This window comes from Microcebus murinus, chromosome 2 (genome assembly GCF_040939455.1).
Source record: "Microcebus murinus isolate Inina chromosome 2, M.murinus_Inina_mat1.0, whole genome shotgun sequence".
Lineage (NCBI taxonomy): Eukaryota > Metazoa > Chordata > Mammalia > Primates > Cheirogaleidae > Microcebus > Microcebus murinus.
Genome location: NC_134105.1, coordinates 10,080,937 through 10,100,576, shown reverse-complemented (window position 1 = coordinate 10,100,576; position 19,640 = coordinate 10,080,937). Strand labels below are relative to the sequence as shown.

Below are 19,640 nucleotides of genomic sequence, written 5' to 3'. Positions count from 1 at the left end.
CACTTCCTAACTGAAACATCTGTGAGTCTTTCTGAGCAAAACACAGTTGTTTATGTGTCTTGGTGTGCCTGACTCATCTGTTTTGGTGCACTGAATCAGGCAGGTTGGAGGGTGGCTGAGGGAGAGGGTGCTACCCACCTCCTTTTTGTGTCAGTTGTGAGGGTGAGCTTCCAGCACTTGAATATGTGCAGGCAGTGTTAGCGGCTGTAACAGTGTTTCAATCTTCACCAGTGTAGCTGTTGGAGAAGGAAGATTATGAAGCAAGCAGTGGAGCACTTTTTGGTTGGGAGCACAGAGTCTTGATAAAGAATGCTCCTGTGTTACATGTCTTGTTACGTGTGTATTTGGTTATACTGCAAATGAGCATGAGCATTCTCATTTTGGTTGGAGTCTTAGTCAGCTCAGGCTGTCATAACAGAATATCACAACAGAAATTTGTTTCTCCCAGTTCTGGAGGCTTGAAGTCTGAGTTCAGAGTGCCAGTGTGGTTGGGTTCTGGTGAGGTCTCTTTTCCTGGCTTGCAGATGGCCACCTTCTCATTGTGTCCTCACATGGCGGAGAGACAACTCTGGTATCTCTTCCACTTCTTATAAGGGAATTGATCCCATCATGGGGGTCCCATTTGCATGACCTCATCTAAACATAATTCTTCCCCAAAGGCCTCATCTCCAAATACCATCACATTGAGGGTTAGGGCTTCAACATATGAATTTGGGAAGGACACGATTCAGTCTGTACCAGTTGGAATTAATGTGCACAGCAGGAATTGAGCATCGGGTGAGTGAGGGAAACTTCATCTGTATTTACAGCCGCTCCCCAGCTCCCCATCGCTGGCATCACCTCTTGACTCTGCCTCCTGTCAGATTATTGGCAGCATTAGATTCTCATAGGAGCCCAAACCTTAATGTAAACTGCGCATGTGAGGGACCTAGGTTGCCTGCTCCTTATGAGAATCTAATGCCTGATGATCTGAGGTGGAGCTGAGGCAGTGATCCTAGCGCTGGGGAGTGACTGCAAATACAATTATCATTAGCAGGGAGGTTTGACTGCACAATAAATGTAATGCACTTGAATCATCCCAAGACTATGCCCTCTTCCACACTCCCTGGAAAAATTGTCTTTCTGTGAAACCAGTCCCTGGTGCCAAAAAGGATGAGGACTGCTGCTTTAGTGTATTGATGGGTTTAAAGTGGTGAGCCTGGATGGGATTACCAAGGGAGTGAGTGAAGATAGAGAAAAGGTGTAAGGGCTAAGTCTGGGTGACTCCAGCATTTGGAGATCAGACTAGGAAAGGAGCACCCAGTGAGTCAGAACACCAGGATCATGTGGTATTATAGGAAGCCAGCATTCTTGAAAAGTGTTTCCAGGAGAGGAGGAAATAATGAACTATGTCATGTGCTGCTAAGAGGCAAGTCATGTGAGGACTGAGAATTGGCCTTGGATTTAGTAAAGTGGGCATGTTCAGTGAATGGTAAGGAGAAAGCCTGCTCGTAATAGTTTTAAGAAAATGGGAAGAGAGGAGTTAAAGACAGTGAGTATAAATAATACATTGATATTTTTATTTTTGGAGGAGTTTTACTACAAAGGAGAGCAGAGAAATAAGGTGCTAAGTAGAGGTAGGTGTAGAATTGAGAGGTTTGTTTTGTTTTGTTTTTTTTAGAGACAAGGTCTTGGCTCAATCCAGCCAGGCTGGATTGCTGTGGTGTGATCATAGCTCACTGCAACCTATAACTCCTTGATTCAAGTGATCCGCCTGCCTCAGCCTCCTAAGCAGCTGGGACTACAGGAGTGTGCCACCATGCCTGACTAATTTTTTTTTTCTTACAGAATTGGGGTCTCGATATGTTGCCAGGGCTGTGTTATTGTTCTTTTTAAGATGGCAGATTTTTTTTTTTTTTTTTTTGAGACAGAGTCTCGCTTTGTTGCCCAGGCTAGAGTGAGTGCCGTGGCGTCAGCCTAGCTCACAGCAACCTCAAACTCCTGGGCTTGAGTGATCCTTCTGCCTCAGCCTCCCGAGTAGCTGGGACTACAGGCATGCGCCACCATGCCCGGCTAATTTTTTATATATATATCAGTTGGCCAATTAATTTCTTTCTATTTATAGTAGAGACGGGGTCTCGCTCTTGCTCAGGCTGGTTTTGAACTCCTGACCTTGAGCAATCCGCCCGCCTCGGCCTCCCAAGAGCTAGGATTACAGGCGTGAGCCACAGCGCCCGGCCATGATGGCAGATTTTATAGCATGTTTATATGCTGATGGGAATGATCTTCTAGCAGGAGGAAATGATTTGGATAAAGGAGTGGTAGGTAAGAAAGGCAGAATGAAGTGGAGGGATTGGCAGGAGAGAGGAACATAGAGGAAATATATAGGAACAAGAGGGAATATATGATTGTAGATGCTGGTGAATGGGTAAATGTGGTAGGACCTGGGGAAGTCTCTACTGATTGCTTTATTACTCAGATAAAATAATTGGGGTTGGAACAGAGCAGAAGCTGCCTTTAGAAATCCTGGCCAGTGATTACGAATGTACAATTGTGTACATTGTAGTCTTTGCCAAGTGGTTTCAGGAGGTTGAATGTTTCACCATCTAGTATGATAGGAAGGTAGCACCTTATTTCTTAATCAGATTTGTTTTACTCAGCATGTGTTCAATTCCCAAAGCAAGCGAGCATTTCTTAGGATAGGTACTTTGGAAGACTAAGGTTTAAACCACTGTTTTTAAAATAAATTACTTCTTATTCAGACCAAGGCTAATTTTGGCTTCTGTTTAATACTGAATCATTGTAAGTCACACTGCCTTTTTTGGTTACTTTAAATCAAGATAGTTGTTTTCAAGTAGAAATCTTACATTTAAAATTGAAGTGTTCTGATTTTCAAAACTTCTTAAAGATTAGCCCACACCCATTTACAAAAGAGGAACAAATTTCATTTTTAAAACTTTCTATAGTTAGAAGAGTCTGTAAATATTGGGAGAATCTATAAATATTAGGTAAAGATTTAAAGCTCAGCCTATCATCTTCCTTAACTAGTACTAGAACACAGTTGATTTTCCCACCACCATTCTCCCCATAGAATCATCTTTCCCAAGGATTTTTTTCTCTTTCCAATTTCTTCCCTTTCATTCACATATACAATTCAAGGTGATGGCTTATGGGTGTAAGCACTTTGTTTTAGGAAAAAAATGCTCTCAAAGACAGTGATACCCGACCTGGGTGTCTGTTCTTGGCCTTGCCACTTCTCAGTTACTTTCCTTTAAACTTAATCACTTTTGCATTCTCTGGGCCTCAGTTTCCCTCTCTGTAAAAAGTGGAAAAGACAAGATCACTGTTCATAAAAATCATGTAATAGATGATGCACCTTTATTCATATCACCTGGGAAGCTTACATAAACTATAGATTCCTCAGCCTCATAGTGGACTCACTTAATCTTGACTTGGGGATGCGATTGTGGATCTGCATTTTCTCTCTTGTATAATCTGTCACCTCACTCAGTATTATCACACAGTGAGTTAGGTGGGTATGTAGCATGCTAAACTGAACTCCTCAGCTGTTGTCAAGGAAGAAACATAGCCACTGTGTGCTCTCTCAGCTGCTACTTTGTAGAAACAGCTATATCTTTTACCCCGGTTAGTCAGGAGTGGCCTACTGTCCCAGGAAATGCATATGGACCTTGAGAGGTTTTTAGGGGTGGAGTGGTGGTTATCCTAGCTTCTTCACACATACTATCCAACTTTCATGCCAACCCGATAACCTGATGGTATTACGATTATCCTTATTTTACAAATGAGGAAACTAAAGCTGAGAATCACCTAATAATTTACTTAAGATCACACAACCAGTAAGTGATGGAGTAGATATTGAAGCCAAGATTATGTCCCTAAAGTCTGTTTTCTTTCTTTCTTTCTTTCTTTTCTTTCTTTCTTTCTTTCTTTCTTTCTTTCTTTCTTTCTTTCTTTCTTTCTTTCTTTCTTTCTTTCTTTCTCTCTCTCTCTCTCTCTCTCTCTCTCTCTCTCTCTCTCTCTTTCTTTCTTTCTTTCTTTCTTTCTTTCTCTCTTTCTCTCTTTCTGTCTCTCTCTCTTTCTCTCTCTCTTTCTCTCTTTCTCTCTCTCTCTCTCCCTCCCTCCCTCCCTCCCTCCCTCCCTCCCTCCCTTCCTCCCTCCCTCCCTTCCTTCCTTCCTTCCTTCCTTCCTTCCTTCCCCCTTCCTTCCTTCCTTCCTTTCTTTCCTCCCTTCCCCCTCCCCCTTCCCCCTTCCCCTTCCTTCCTTTCCTTCCTTTTCTTTCTTTCTTTCTTTTTTTTTTTTTTTTTTTTTTGAGACAGAGTCTCACATTGTTGCCCAGGCTAGTGTGAGTGCTGTGGCGTCAGCCTAGCTCACAGCAACCTCAAACTCCTGGGCTTGAGCGATCCTTCTGCCTCAGCCTCCCGAGTAGCTGGGACTACAGGCATGAGCCACCATGCCCGGCTAATTTTTTTTATATATATATCAGTTGGCCAATTAATTTCTTTCTATTTATAGTAGAGACGGGGTCTCGCTCTTGCTCAGGCTGGTTTTGAACTCCTGACCTTGAGCAATCCGCCCGCCTCGGCCTCCGAAGAGCTAGGATTACAGGCGTGAGCCACCGCGCCCGGCCTCTTTTTTTTTTTTTAGACAGAGTCTCACTTTGTTGCCCAGGCTAGAGTGAGTGCCGTGGCATCAACCTAGCTCACAGCAACCTGGGCTCAAGCAGTCCTGCTGCCTCAGTCTCCCAAGTAGCTGGGACTACAGGCATGTGCCACCATGCCCAGCTAATTTTTTCTATGTATATTAGTTGGCCAATCAATTTCTTTCTATTTATAGTAGAGATGGGATCTCGCTCTTGCTAAGGCTGGTTTCGAACTCCTGACCTCAAGCAATCTGCCCACCTCGGCCTCCCAGAGTGCTAGGATTACAGGTGTGAGCAACTGCACCCGGCCAAGTCTGTGTTCTTTCTACTAAGCCAAGTTTTATTTTATTTTTTTGAGACAGGGTTTTGCTGTCACCTGGGCTAGAATGCAGTGGCCATATCACTGCAACCTTGAACTCCTGGGCTCAAGTGATCCTCCTGCCTCAGCCTCCCAAGTAGCTGGACTATAGGCACACCACCATACCTGACTAATTTTTAAGTTGTTTTTATAGAGATGGGCATCTCACTATGTTGCCCAAGCTGGTCTCAAATTCTTGGCCTCAAGCACTCCTCTTGCCTCAGTCTTTCAAAATGCTGAGTAGTTTTATTTTTTCTTATAATTTACTTCACATTACATTTTTTTAAGACTTTTAAAATAGACATTTATTTTAGAATAGAGTTTTCATATATCACACGCCCAATTTTCCCTATTGTTAGTATCTTGCATTATAGTACACTATGACAATTAATAAACCAATATTGAACTAAAGTTTATACTTTATTCAGATTTCCTGATTTTTTTAACTTAATATCCTTTTTCTGTTCCAAGATCCTTTGATCCATTAAAGTACCATTCTCATCACATCTCATCAAGAGTGCCTGTTGTCAACATGATTTGTCACTGTTTTTGTTAATGCTGATCACCTAGTTGAAATAGTATTTATTAGATTTCTCCACTATAAAGTTACTCTTTTTCTCTCCCTTTTCTTTTTATTTCTTTGTTTGTTTGTTTTGAGACAAGATCTCTGTTTCCTAGGCTGGCTTCGAACTCCAGGGCTCAAGTGATCCTCCCACCACAGCTTCCCAAGTAGCTGGGATACACACCACTGTGTCTGGCTTAATTCTTTTTTTTATAGTCTATTTTTTTTCCCCTGTCATTTGTAGTTGACCTTGGTCCTTGACATTCTATTGAATTTTAGGGGAATAACTAAGCTATCTGGCTATTGTGTTTATCATCAGAATCAGGAAAGCATAACGAGAAGTAGGTATGTCACTTGAAGAGACTCTTTCATAGCTTAAAGAATTTCTAAATATCAACATGATTTGCCTTTCTAATTTTTTTGGTATGGAGCAAGATGCTGAAGACAAGATATATCTTTTATTGTGACCTAACACAATCAAATTCTTTCTAGCTCTTCAGAATCACCAGCTCCATTGGAAATAATTTTGGTTTTTGAGGACTGTTCTATAAAAGAATAATCATATCTCCCACAATCACTGACTAATCCTGCAGAAAAGCTAGTTTACTTTTTGGAGCTGGGGCATGGAAGACATCATATCAGATGTCTGTAGGCAGGCCAGAATATCCTTAAAAACTGAAAGTGCTGGGCCAGTCGTGGTGGCTCACGTCTGTAATCCTAGCACTCTGGGAGGCCGAGGCCGGCGGATTGCTCGAGGTCAGGAGTTCGAAACCAGCCTGAGTGAGATCCCGTCTCTACTAAAAATAGAAAGAAATTAATTGGCCAACTAAAAATATATAGGAAAAAAAAATTAGCTGGGCATGGTGGCGCATGCCTGTAGTCCCAGCTACTCAGGAGGCTGAGGCAGGAGGATTGCCTGAGCCCAGGAGATTGAGGTTGCTGTGAGCTAGGCTGACGCCATGGCACTCACTCTAGCCTGGGCAACAAAGTGAGACTCTGTCACAAAAAAAAAAACTGAAAGTGCTGGAACTGTCCAGAAATAACTGTCCAGAGTGTTATTGTTTCTCTCAGAATGTAAATGAAACCTTAGAAAAGATACATGGAACTCTTAGATCCGTTGATAAAGCTTTCTGTCTTGTGTTTGGTGGAAAAGCTTAGGCTTAGGTTACTGTCCTTTCCTGAGCCTTTGGTAATGTTGCCAGGAAGTGTCAATAAGGGAGTATGGAACTGATACCTGGTACCAGGTATGATCAATAACCAGAGCAGCATCTGACAGTAGAGTCTGTTCTTTTTTTTTTCTTTTCTTTTTTTTTGAGACAGAGTCTCACTCTGTTGTCCTGATGAGGAGTGCTGTGGTGTCAGCCTAGCTCAAACTCCTGGGATCAGGCAACCCTCCTGTCTCAGCTTCCCCAATAGCTGGGATTTCAGGTGCGTGCCACAACACTGGGCTGATTTTTCTATTTTTAGTAGAGATAGGGGATCTCACTCTTGCTCAGGCTCGTCTTGAACCCCTGATGTTCAAATGCCTTGGCTTTCCAGAGTGCTAGGATTACTGGTGTGAGCCACCATTCCTGGCCTAATAGAGTCTGTTCTGGGAAAATATCTCCCAGTCCTTCCTTTGTCTTAGGTCCCAGGTATCAGTGCTGACATTGAAATAGCTGGATGTGACATTTTTAAGAATAAGGTATTAGTGTACTCACAGACATTGGATTCTGCCTTTTAACATTGTTTTACACCTAAACACTTTAGACATTTAAAAAATTATCATCATATGCAAATGTGTTCTTAGAATGCCGAATCTATGAAGATAGGGAAGAAGTGAGTACTTATTAACTGCTAAATATCAGACCACATAACAAGAGGGTATGCATGCCTTTCAAATACACTCCTACCTTCTATTCTGTGTCTTAAAAACAGGTAATTGATCTTAATTGTTTTAATTTATTTGTGAATGAGAAGACCCAATTAATTTTACCTACGGATCTTTCCTTGATTACCAGATGTTTTTATTACTAAATATATTAATATGTCCTTAGCATTTTCTCTTCTGGGTTCAAAATCCTGCATCCTTCAACTTTTAGTCATTTGGTCAAACTCATGAGCCTTTTTTTTATCCTTTCTTAAAACACTCTAAACCTTTTCTTATTTTAGATAAAAGTCCATAGTGTCACTGAGAATAAGCAGTGACTTACCTTAGAATTCTCAGCTTTCAAACCTATACACTGTGATCCTGTCTGCCTGTCATCTTGACAAGTAGTTTTTGGTTACTCTTCGGTTCCCTGTGTAATAAAATTTTCAAACCATCTAATGTCATTTCTGTTTATTCTCAAGTATCCATGTAATCTCTTCCTAGTAGTACTTTATGTTTTATGACCATAATAAACTTCATTTTGTATGATGCCTTATCCCTGTGTATTTCCAGTGCTATATAGATTTATTAACTATATTTTATGCCCTAAATGAAATTATAGAAGGTTAATCTTAAATGGAGGAACACAAAAGATGTTATCTCTGAGTCATTTCTAACTTCTGCTTCCCCAGGAATGACCCTTTTGGTTCTAAGGACCCTCAGCAGTTCCATGGACCAGTTCATGCTTGGTGATCCCTTTTTGGCTCTGTATTCTCATATAATCAGGATCAGGCTAGTTTCTCAAGTTTTCCAGCTCTCATGACTTTGAGGAGATTTTGTAAAGAATCTATGGGGGTGCTCTTTCTAGGTGGGCAAGGGCTGGGTTGGGTCATTTATTAGCTTATAAATATCAACTTAAATTCTGGAAAACAATCCTTTCAAAGCTCAGAAGCTCTCTCTCATCCCTTCTTTGGAAGATGGACTCTTGAACTGTACTTTAGTTCATTCTGCTTTTCTGACAAATAGTGCCCCCAATAATTTCCCCTTTCCCATAGTTCTCTCTAGAAGTGATTATGGGCTGTGGATTTTATATTTGATTTGTTAGCTTTTATGCTTTTATATCCCTTTGTCTTCTCTGCCATTTTAATAAGCTTTCTGAAATCCCACTGCCCAATCTTAAAATGTTTCTCACTATTTGCCTTACATATATGAGTTACAGGGTGGTTGCATTTCATGTGAGGAAAGGATTCTTGAAGGCCTCCTATCATGAATTTTAATTCTGATAATGGTTTGCTGGTATTGCTGTTTACTGACTAAAGTAGTAGGTGATACCATGTGACAACAGTGGAAACATGGTTTGCAGTTCATTAACAGCTTTGACTTTAGCTATTCTTTTTCTTTTTTCTTTTTGAGACAGAGTCTCACTCTGTTGCCCAGGCTACAGTGAGTGCTGTGGTGTCAGCCTAGCTCACAGCAACCTCAAACTCCTGGGCTCAAGCAATCCTCCTGCTTCAGTGTCCCGAGTAGCTGGGACTACAGGCATGCACCACCATGACCGACTAATTTTTTCTATATATATTAGTTGGCCAATTAATTTCTTTCTATTTATAGTAGAGATGGGGTCTCGCTCTTGCTCAGGCTGGTTTCGAACTCCTGACCTCGAGCAATCCGCCCTCCTTGGCTTCCCAGAATTTTTTCTTTTCTTTGAGACAGAGACTCACTTTGTTGCCTGGGCTAGAGTGCCATGGCATCAACCTAGCACAGCAACCTCCAACTCCTGGGCTCAGGTGATCCTCCTGCCTCAGCTTCCCACGTATCTGCGACTACAGCACGTGCCACCATGCCTGGCTAATTTTTTCTATTTTTAGTAGAGATGGGCTCTCGCTCTTGCTCAGGCTGGTCTCGAACTCCTGAGTTCAAATGATCCTCCTGCCTCGGCCTCCCAGAGTGCTAGGATTACAGTTGTGAGCCATGACACCTGACCAGCTATTCTTTTCTTAAAATAATATTTATTTTATTAAGATATAATTTACATATAGTAAAATGAATAAATCTTAAGTGCATATCTCAAAGATTTTTTTACATATATATGCAGCCATGTGATCATTAACTAGGTTAAGACTCAAAATACTTCCCATCACCTCAGAAAGCTCTTTCATGCCCCTTTTATGTCGATATCATACCTCACAGAGGTAACTACTATGCTGACTTCTAACACTATAGGAAAGTTTGGTTCCTCAACTTTATATAAATGGAAGTGTACAGTAACTAGTTTTTTGTGTCTGGCTTCTTTCTTTCTATGTGTTTTTGAGATTCATCCATGTGGTTGCATCTGTCAGTGGTCATTCCTTTACATTGCTGTTAGTATTCCATAATATGAATACAATCTTTAAAAAAAATGGTTCACTTATTGATGGATAGTTGGATTATTTCTGCTTTGAATATGTATAGCTGCTGTCCACATTCTTATGTAAGTTTGGGTGGGCATAGGCACTCATTTCTTACTTGAGACCTACTTATCAACTTTAACAAATGTTCTAGGCATGGTAAGCATCCCAAAGAGCTCTCTATTCTTTTAGTCCTGCTCCAAGTAGGGAGATCTGATGGTATAACTGAGTATTACAAAGGTTTGGGGAGGAAAGACCACTTGGCTAATAATAAGAGGTACTACTCATTATTACGTGCCTGTGACCTAAAGTGATGAGAGGAACTGTATTGTAGGAGGGAGGAAGGCTAGTTGGTCATATCATGAAGAACATGATTTTTGTCCCAGGCAGGTTTCTATTTGAGCTTTGTCACTTAATTACTGGGTGACCTTAGACAGGTTATTTAACCTCAGTTGCCTTACCTTTAGGGTAAAGTTGGTAATACCTACCTTTCATAGTTTTTGTTCAGATTACGTACAGTACTCAGTTGGAGATGGAATGTGGAAATTGATGATGAAGTTGACATCTTTATATATACTGAGTTATTACCAAAGGAGTAGAAACTGCTCATAAGTTATCCAGAGTTCTTTGGTTGAAAGATCAGGCAAACTGGCTTTGTCTCTAGGGAATCTAGAAGAAAACAAAAGAATTTAGGCCCAAGCTTTACATCCATGCAACAAGATTATTTTTGTAATTGCATATTGGACCGTTGTTGAAATTTTCATGAAAGTGAAATTGTCATGGTAAGAATTCATGAAATGCTGCCAAGCACAGTGACTCAAGCCTATAATCCTATCACTTTGGAAGGCAGAGGCAGGAGGATCGCTTAATGCCAGGAGTTCAAGACTAGCCTGAGCAACATAGAAAGACCCCATCTCTACAAAAAAATTAGCTGGGCATGGTGATGAACACCTGTAGTTCCAGTTACTCAGGAGGCTGAGGCAGGAGGATCCCTTGAACCCTGGAATGAGGTTATAGTGACCTGTGATGATGCCACTCTAGCCCTGGCAATAGTACAAGACACTGTCTCAAAATAAATAAATAAATAAGAATTCATCAAATGGCAGACATTGCCCATGTCAAGTCTAGAACTTGGAATGTAACATCAGAAAAGACTATGGATTTTTATGTACACAAGTGTTGAGGATTAAGATGTCCTTTTTGGCCGGGCGCTCTGGCTCACGCCTGTAATCCTAGCACTCTGGGAGGCCGAGGCGGGCAGATACTCGAAGTCAGGAGTTCAAAACCAGCCTGAGCAAGAGTGAGACCCTGTCCCTACTATAAATACAAATAAATTGATTGGCCAACTAACATATATATATAGAAAAAATTAGCCGGTCATGGTGGCGCATGCCTATAGTCCCAGCTACTTGGGAGGCTGAGGCAGAAGGATTGCTTGAGCCCAGGAGTTTGAGGTTGCTGTGAGCTAGGCTGACGCCATGGCACTCACTCTAGCCTGGGCAACAAAGTGAGACTCTGTCTCAAAAAAAAAAAAAAAAAAAAAGATGTCCTTTTATCCAAAGCATCCTACTTCCTGCTACTTTGAGTCTCTTGTCCATGCCCTTGCTCTTTCAGCGGAGCTGTTAGCTACTGGAAAATTGCACTGACCCTTGCAGCTTACATCTCTATGGACAACTGAGTCTTGAAGATTAAATAGGAATTACTTGGCTGAAGGGAGGAGATAGCATTTCAAAGGATTGGAAGTAAGAGAAAATGGTATGTTTATGGAACTACAACTAGATCTGTGTTCCCTGACCAGGAAATGTGAGGGGAGAGTGGCACAAGCAGGTATTGGAAAGGTAGTTAGGGATCTAGCATGGCCAACAAATTCCTATGCAGTCTTCCCCTCCTCCATCTCTCTGACCTCATCACCTGCTGCATTCCTGTGCCTCACATCTGGGCCTCACACTTGCTATTTCTTCTATCTGAAACAACTTTTTTCCTGGATATCCTTATGATTCTCTCGTTTACCTGCTTCACATGTCACCCTCTATGAGGCCTGGCCTCACTATCCTGTTTGAAAAGGCAACTCCCTTTCCTCCTTCATCTTTTTCCCTTGGCACTTACCACCATCTGACTTTCTTTCTCCCTCCAGCAGACTGTAAGCTGCCTGGGGTCTGTGATTTTTGTCTTTTTTTGTTTTGGTTTTTGTTTTTTATCTGTTTTATTCACTGCTGACCCTAGTACCTGGCACATGGTAGGCACTCAAAGAATGGAATAAGTAAGGGCTTTGGACTTTATCTTGAAGGCTCTAGTGAATAAGCAAAGGATGTTGAAAGTCAGGGGCATGATCATATTCATGAATTTGTCCCCAGTTTTCACTTGGGGATTATTTTCTGGACAGATGTTAACCATGTCAGCACCTAGTTGTTGGACCCCATTAAACTGTTGTCTCCATTTAATGCTGCCTAACTCCATCCAGCAGGATATTGGAAGCAATGGTGCTTGCTATGATTTGAATGCTCATCCCTCCAAAACTTATGTTGAAACTTAATCCCCAATGTGACAATATTGATAGCTGGGGCCTTTAAGAAGTGATTGGATCATGAGGGCTGAAACTATCATGGGAGTGAAACTATTAGCTTTATAAGAAAAGGAAGAGGGGGGCTGTTCATGGCGGTTCCGGGGTCTCCAACATTTTTCCCGGTTGTGGTCCTAAATCTGTCCAAAGTGGAGGCAGCAGAGCTCGAGATTCTTGCTGGTGTGAAATGTCTGAGTACAAACTGGTGGTGGTTGGAGCAGGTGGTGTTGGGAAAAGCGCACTGACAATCCAGCTAATCCAGAACCACTTTGTAGATGAGTATGATCCCACCATAGAGGATTCTTACCGAAAACAGGTGGTTATAGATGGTGAAACCTGTCTGTTGGACATACTGGATACAGCTGGACAAGAGGAGTACAGTGCCATGAGAGACCAATACATGAGGACAGGCAAAGGCTTCCTCTGTGTATTTGCCATCAATAATAGCAAGTCATTTGCAGATATTAACCTCTACAGGGAGCAGATTAAGCAAATAAAAGATTCAGATGATGTACCTATGGTGCTGGTAGGAAACAAGTGTGATTTGCCAACAAGGAGAGTTGACACAAAACAAGCCCATGAGCTGGCCAAGAGTTACGGGATTCCATTTATTGAAACCTCAGCCAAGACCAGACAGGGTGTCGAAGATGCCTTTTACACATTGGTAAGAGAAATGCGCCAGTACCAAATGAAAAAAACTCAACAGCAGTGATGATGGGACTCAAGGTTGTATGGGGTTGCCATGTGTGGTGATGTAACAAGATACTTTTAAAGTTCTGTCATCAGAAAAGAGCCACTTTCAAGTAGCACTGACACCCTGGTCCTGATTTCCCTGGAGGAGAAGTATTTCTGTTGCTATCTTCAGTCTTATGAAGAAGCTCCTGCTACTTCTCCAACTCTCAGTAGATCAGTACAATATTCTCTAGTTGAGAAGTTCTCAGAATAACTACCTCCTCACATGGTTGTCTGACCAGAGAAATGCACCTCTTGTTACTCCCTGGTATTTTTCTGCCCTTGGTTCTCCCCAGCACACACAAATACACCTCCACCACCCCAGGTTTTTCATCTGAAAGCAATTTGTGCTCTGAAACAGAGAACCAAACTATAGACATGAAATTCTGTTGAAAACAGTGTCTTGAGCTCTAAAGTAGCAACTACTGGTGATCTTTTTTCTGTTTACTGTTGAACTTAGAACTATGTTAGTTTTTGGAAAAATGTCATAAATTACTGTTTTGCCAAGAATATAGTTGATGTTGCTGTTTGGTTTGTTTGTAATGTTATCAGCTATATTTTACAAATTGGCATCTGCTCTGTGTTCATAAATACAAAGGTGAATACTGGCTTTTGAGTCCATCCTAGTCTTCTCAACTTCAATTAAATCCAACTTTCACAATGAAAAAAAAAAAAAAAAGAAAAGGAAGAAGGACCTGAGCTAGCACACTCAGCCCTCGGGCCATATGATGCCCTATGCCCACCTTGGAACTCTGCAGGAGTCCCACCAGCAAGAAGGCCCTCACCAAGGTCAGCTCCTTGACCTTGGACTTCTCAGCCTCCATAACTCTAATAAGTAAATTCCTTTTCTTTATAAATTAACCCAGTTTCAGGTATTCTGTTGTAAGCAACAGAAAATGAACTAAGACAGGGCTCATAGCAGAATATCCACCTCTGTCGTGGCCCGTTTACAGGACGGAGGATGAACACAGAACATAAAACACAAATGCAGGACACAAAGAAAAATGCAGACACACGGACAGACGGTTGACTCGAGTAGTAATACACCAATACACCGGGTCCATTTTATTTTTATACTCTAAAAGATTAAAGTTAGTTCCTTGTACGTAACCACCCAGGCGTGGCAGCGATAGCCATAAATTCCAGAAAGCATAGCCTTAGGGAAGGAGATATCCCCTGACTCAGAATTTCAAAGTGGTTGCTCTAGGCACTAGGCATAGATAAAGGACCGAGATTAGCAAGGATGGGCAAGGTGAGCCACAGGGGGCATTTCTCATCCCCAGCTTCTCTTAGGGTGACCCCCTAAGATCTTCGGCTGAACCCTGGCAGCTGTGCCTGGCTTAGGTCGCCCCTCCCTTGAGGGGTCTTACCCATCATTGACTAACCAGCCATCTTATGGGGTGTACGCAACAATCACAGGAAGAATGTGTTTATCTTGTGGCCTCCAGACCCCCAATGCTGTGGGATGGGGTAGCTCTGCTTGCTTACAACTCAGGTCCTTTGTTATGCCTCTAGGCAACATCCTTGTTTATCACAAGGACCTTGTCCAGAACAGATTACTTTCAAACACTCATTACTCACTAACTTTAATTCTTTTTTCTTTTTTTTTTTGAGACAGAGTCTCACTCTGTTGCCCAGGCTAGAGTGAGTGCCGTGGTGTTAGCATAGCTCACAGCAACCTCAAACTCCTGGGCTCAAGCAATCCTCCTGCCTCAGCCTCCCAAGTAGCTGGGACTACAGACATGCGCCACAGTGCCCAGCTAATTTTTTTCTATATATATTAGTTGGCCAATTAATTTCTATTTATAGTAGAAACGGGATCTCTCTCTTGCTCAGGCTGGTTTTGAAATCCTGACCTCGAGCAATCTGCCCACCTTGGCCTCCCAGAGTGCTAGGATTATAGGCGTGAGCCACAGCGCCCGGCCACTAACTTTAATTCTTAAACTAGGAAAATATATGTCAGTCCCCTACACACCTCAGCTTTTGTTATAGGCCAGGGCTGAAAGAGAGGATCTTATACCTCTGCTCCCTCTTTGTTTCCACTCTCCCTGTGGTTACCAAGAAATCTGCCCACCAGGAGGCAGAAATTCTGAGACCTGCTATAGTAGGAAATGTCTCCTGGAGATTAGCAGCAGGAAGTGTCTGGGCTGGCATCCAGGTACCTTGCTTGGGATGCATCTATGTTTTAGCCAACAACTACTGACAATCCTTCCTAGTACTAGCAGGCCGATGGAGCCCCTGGAGAGTAGAAAAGAAGTTTTACATTTCCTTTCCTCTCCGTATGTTGTATGAGAATAGGATCAGAGAAAATGTGTCCAGGTAATAAATTGAGAACTCTAAATTAGAATGGGGCTTCTCCACATTGTTTTCATTAGCTAGGGCCTATATATTTCTTTTTACATTTTATAGAGTTATAGTTCATTGGTATTAGTAATCAGAATCCCTGCAGAGTAGGTATAGGGTGTATCAGTCTTGAGAGAACCCTAACTTTAGATTCCCCATATACATGTGTTAATATATGTACACCCTCTGTTGTAATATGGCTTTAGGATATTAGCATTTAATTTTCGTTTCCGCTTTGAGAAAATGTGTTTTTGATACTCTGACTGAAACAGACCAGTGAGCCCAGTATTTCAAGGCTACTGGTGGCAGGTACTCCAAATACATTTATTTATAAGTATCTGAAAACCTCTTCCCATGCATTCATTTTTATGCTCATATTTGGTATAACAGAAAGATTTTTATTTTCTTCACTTGTACATTTTAAGGATAATGAGCAGTAGGAACTGAATAATTTGATAATCTCCTTCTCCAAATACAGGAGAAATCTTAACAACCCACAGGGGAGTTGTTATGTGCAGCCTTCCCATGTTACTGTACTGGGCCCTGCAGGGTATGGTCCCATGGTTGCGACTAACCAAGAGGAGTGTCTGGAGGTTAGAAAAGAAGTTGGGCTTGAGGAGGAGTGAGGTATGAGAAGAAGACATAGCCTACCACTTCCAACTTTGGGCAGTTTAGTTTCACAATACTTGTGTGTGATTTGGTAACCTGTTTCTCTGGAAATTAGATTGAAAAGTAGTATTTGTAATGAAATATTACTGTCAGAGGAACCTTATGTTCCCAGATCTTGGGAGTTCAAGTCCATCCTGGGCAGCATAGTGAGACCCTGTCTCCAAAAAAAAAATGTCTATAGAACTAGGACTTACATGGATGGATAGATTTTTAAAGGAAATCTGACCAATGAGGGGAAAGGTGGCAAACTAATGAGTTAGGATTCTGTTCACAATTTTTTATACTTTATTTTTAAGGCACATTATTTATTCTTACTAAGATGATGTACTTTTGATTAAAATGACTATGAAATATTTCAGTATCCATCAACATTTTTCTGTTTTTGCAGAAGTGAAGCACCCAAGGTACAGACTCCACTTGCATGGGCTAATCTCTATTAAGAAGGCATAGGATGTTACTTCAATGGATACATTAAATTCTCTGTTGTATTAGCTCCTCACTGACCCGTGGACCCATGCCTGGTTAATCTTTATAAGGTGGTGATTTTTCCTTGTTTCCTCCAGCCCTGTGCAGTCCTGGAACAACCTGGACCTGTGGTGGTCTCGGGACATGTGAATGAGAACAGAGCCAGTGGGTTCCCCTAGGAAAGGAAGGAATCCTTCCTGTTTATTTATAAAGTTCAGATCCTGGGATTTTTCCAGAATGCATGCTTTTCTAAGGTGGGTACACATTTCTCTCCTGCTGGAGAGAAGAGTGGGAAGATTTGCATAGCATAGATCTGGGTAACCTTTGGTCCTCCAAGGGAGAGAATAAATAAGATTTTACCATATTTCAGTTTGGCTCTCCCCACAGGCTGACTAGGATTTTCCGGTTCTGATAGGAGACCAGAAACTTTATGACTAGCAACATTGTTTTCACTTCTAAATGCAGCCACTTGAAAGAGTACCTCCTGATTAAAATGGCAATTAACAAATTATCAGATTAAACTGAGACTCTGGACCTCCTCTCCTCCCCCAGAAATCATCAAAAGACTACTTGAAATAGTAACGAGGAACTATTACTGGTTTTCATGTTGTTAATTTTTAGCTGATAAGTGCTGCCCATCAAGTGGTCTTTCATGTGGGTTTGTTTAGAAGTGAAAATGATGCCAGAAGAGAATTTCTTTTTTGTTCATGCCTGTGGCATGTATAGTTATACAGGATCTAAAAGTTTATCATGCCCATTACAAAAGTTCCTGTTGTTTGGATGTTTCATAAATAACCCAGAAAGTGATGTTCTTTAAAATGTGGGCATAGTAATAATAATAAAAATGTGTACCCTGAAGACTGAGATCTTGACAAGCTTTGTCTAGTATCAGTGAGTTTTTATATCAGTCAGTAACTTTTCTGGCCTTGTTGCAACTGAAGGATAAAATGGGAAGAAAAAAATTGGAGTAGAGAAAGGGGGACACCCAAAGAAATATTTGGTATGTTGTGATTAGGTGGAGCCAGTTCTGACTCCAACTCCTGAAGAGTCTGTTAATATAACCATTTGGTTTCCACAGTTGGTTTCAATTCAGCAGACATTTTCTTAAGAAATAGTCCCTGCCCTTTAGGATAGTATAATCTTATTGGGAGACTCTAAATGGATAATTTCAACATCCCTGGTTATAACTGAAATTAAAGAGGGATAGAACTAAGTCTTGGAAAGCAGGAGTTTCAGGGTTCTGTAATATATTTATCACCTACTTTCTTTTATTTTTCTACTCGATGCATTTAGCTGGATCCTACTTTGTTTCTTTAAAGCAGTGTATTCTTGTATGTTCTATGGACATCTGTGTAAATGCAAAGGCTTATTGTAGTTGTTATTGGCCATGTTGATGTTAAGCTGGAAATATTTTTATTACCAGAAGAGAAACTGGTATCTATAGAACCCCTGTGGTCCTTGGGCGGCATACTTTGGAGACCATTCTGAATAGTTATTATATTTGTCTTCAAGGTGTTTACAGTCAAAACAGACTTTACTTTTTTTTGGGGGGTGGGGGGAGACAGAGTCTAACTCTGTTGCCCAGGCTAGAGTGCCATGGTGTCAGCCTACCTCACAGCAGCCTCTAACCTCAAACTCCTAGGCTCAAATGATCCTCCTGCCTCAGCCTCCTGCATAGCTGGGACTACAGGTGTGCACTACCACGTCCAGCTAATTTTTCCTATTTTTAGTTGCCAGCTAATTTCTTTCTATTGGTAGTAGAGACAGGAAGTCTCACTCTTGCTAAGGCTGGTCTTGAATTCCTGACCTCAGGTGATTATCCCACCTGAGCCTCTCAGAGTGCTAGGATTACAGGTGTGAGCCCCTGCACTCAGCCAAGACAGACTATACTTAAGAATTTTGAAGTATTTTTCTTAATTTTCCTTTTGCCCTTCCCCAAACCACAAAATTATGAAACATCCTTTTTTGTTGTTCTTATTATAAGGTATTACCTGCAAAATCAAAACAATTTAGAGATGTAGGCCAGGCGTGGTGGCTCACCCCTGTAATCTTAGCACTCTGGGAGGCCCAGGCAGGAGGATCCCTCAAGGTCAGGAGCTTGAAACCAGCCTGAGCAAGAGTGAGACCACATCTCTACTAAAAATAGAAAGAAATTAATTGGCCAACTAAAACTATATAGAAAAAATTAGCCAGGCATGGTGGCGCGTGCCTGTAGACCCAGCTACTTGGTAGGCTGAGGCAGGAGGATCACTTGAGCCCAGGAGTTTGACGTTGCTGTGAGCTAGGTTGATGCCATGGCACTCTAGCCCGGGCAACAGAGTGAGACTGGCTCAAAAAAAAATAAAATAAAATAAAAAATAATTTAGAGATGTAAACATTTTAGAGTAAGCAGTTAAATTGTAACTCCGATAGTTTTTTTTTTTCTTCAAGGGATCTGTTGCCTCCTAAGTTATAAGTTAAGTGCCAGCCTGTCCTCTTGTGCCCTCTAAGTTTTCTGATTCTGATGCTAATGTGGTATTCTGGTAAATTCCTCCCCAAATTATTCTTCCTCCTGACCTCTGAACTCTGGCTGTCAAGGTCAGTCACTTCACACACCACTGTGATGACAGCTCTACCAAGGTTCAAGCTTAATGAGAGCTTTCCAAGACCAGCTTTGGTTTTATTAGCAAAATTCATCCTTCCCATCCCCCATACACATACCAATTTGACTCTCTTCACTACCACAAAAAAGTTACCCACACAAAAGCAACTGGTGTGGTAGGGTTTTGTTAATCTGATCTTATTTTGCCCTTGAGGCCAGTTTTATCTGAAGACTGGTACTGCCTGCAGAGCTGCAAGTGAATGCCTTTCATTGAACCTACCCTGAGAAAGTGAGTTTCTGTGCAGAATTGTTAATATGAAATGGAAATATGACCTCAACCTCAGTTCGATTTCATTCTTCACTGTCCCTTTTAGCATCTTTACTATAAAGTAAAATAATTTGAAAGCATCCAGGGAAAATATTTGCTAGTTTAAAAGCAATTTAGGGCCAGGCTCGGTGGCTCACGCCTGTAATCCTAGCACTCTGGGAGGCCGA

The 19,640-nt window shown here is 41.5% G+C and overlaps 1 protein-coding gene and 1 pseudogene across 1 annotated transcript in view; both read left to right on the top strand.

The window, feature by feature from the left end:
* Positions 1–19,640, top strand: part of FBXO42 (F-box protein 42) — a 92,380-nt gene that overhangs the window by 52,543 nt on the left and 20,197 nt on the right. The window lies entirely within an intron of this gene.
* LOC142861941 (GTPase NRas pseudogene) lies at positions 11,197–18,908 on the top strand (annotated as a pseudogene).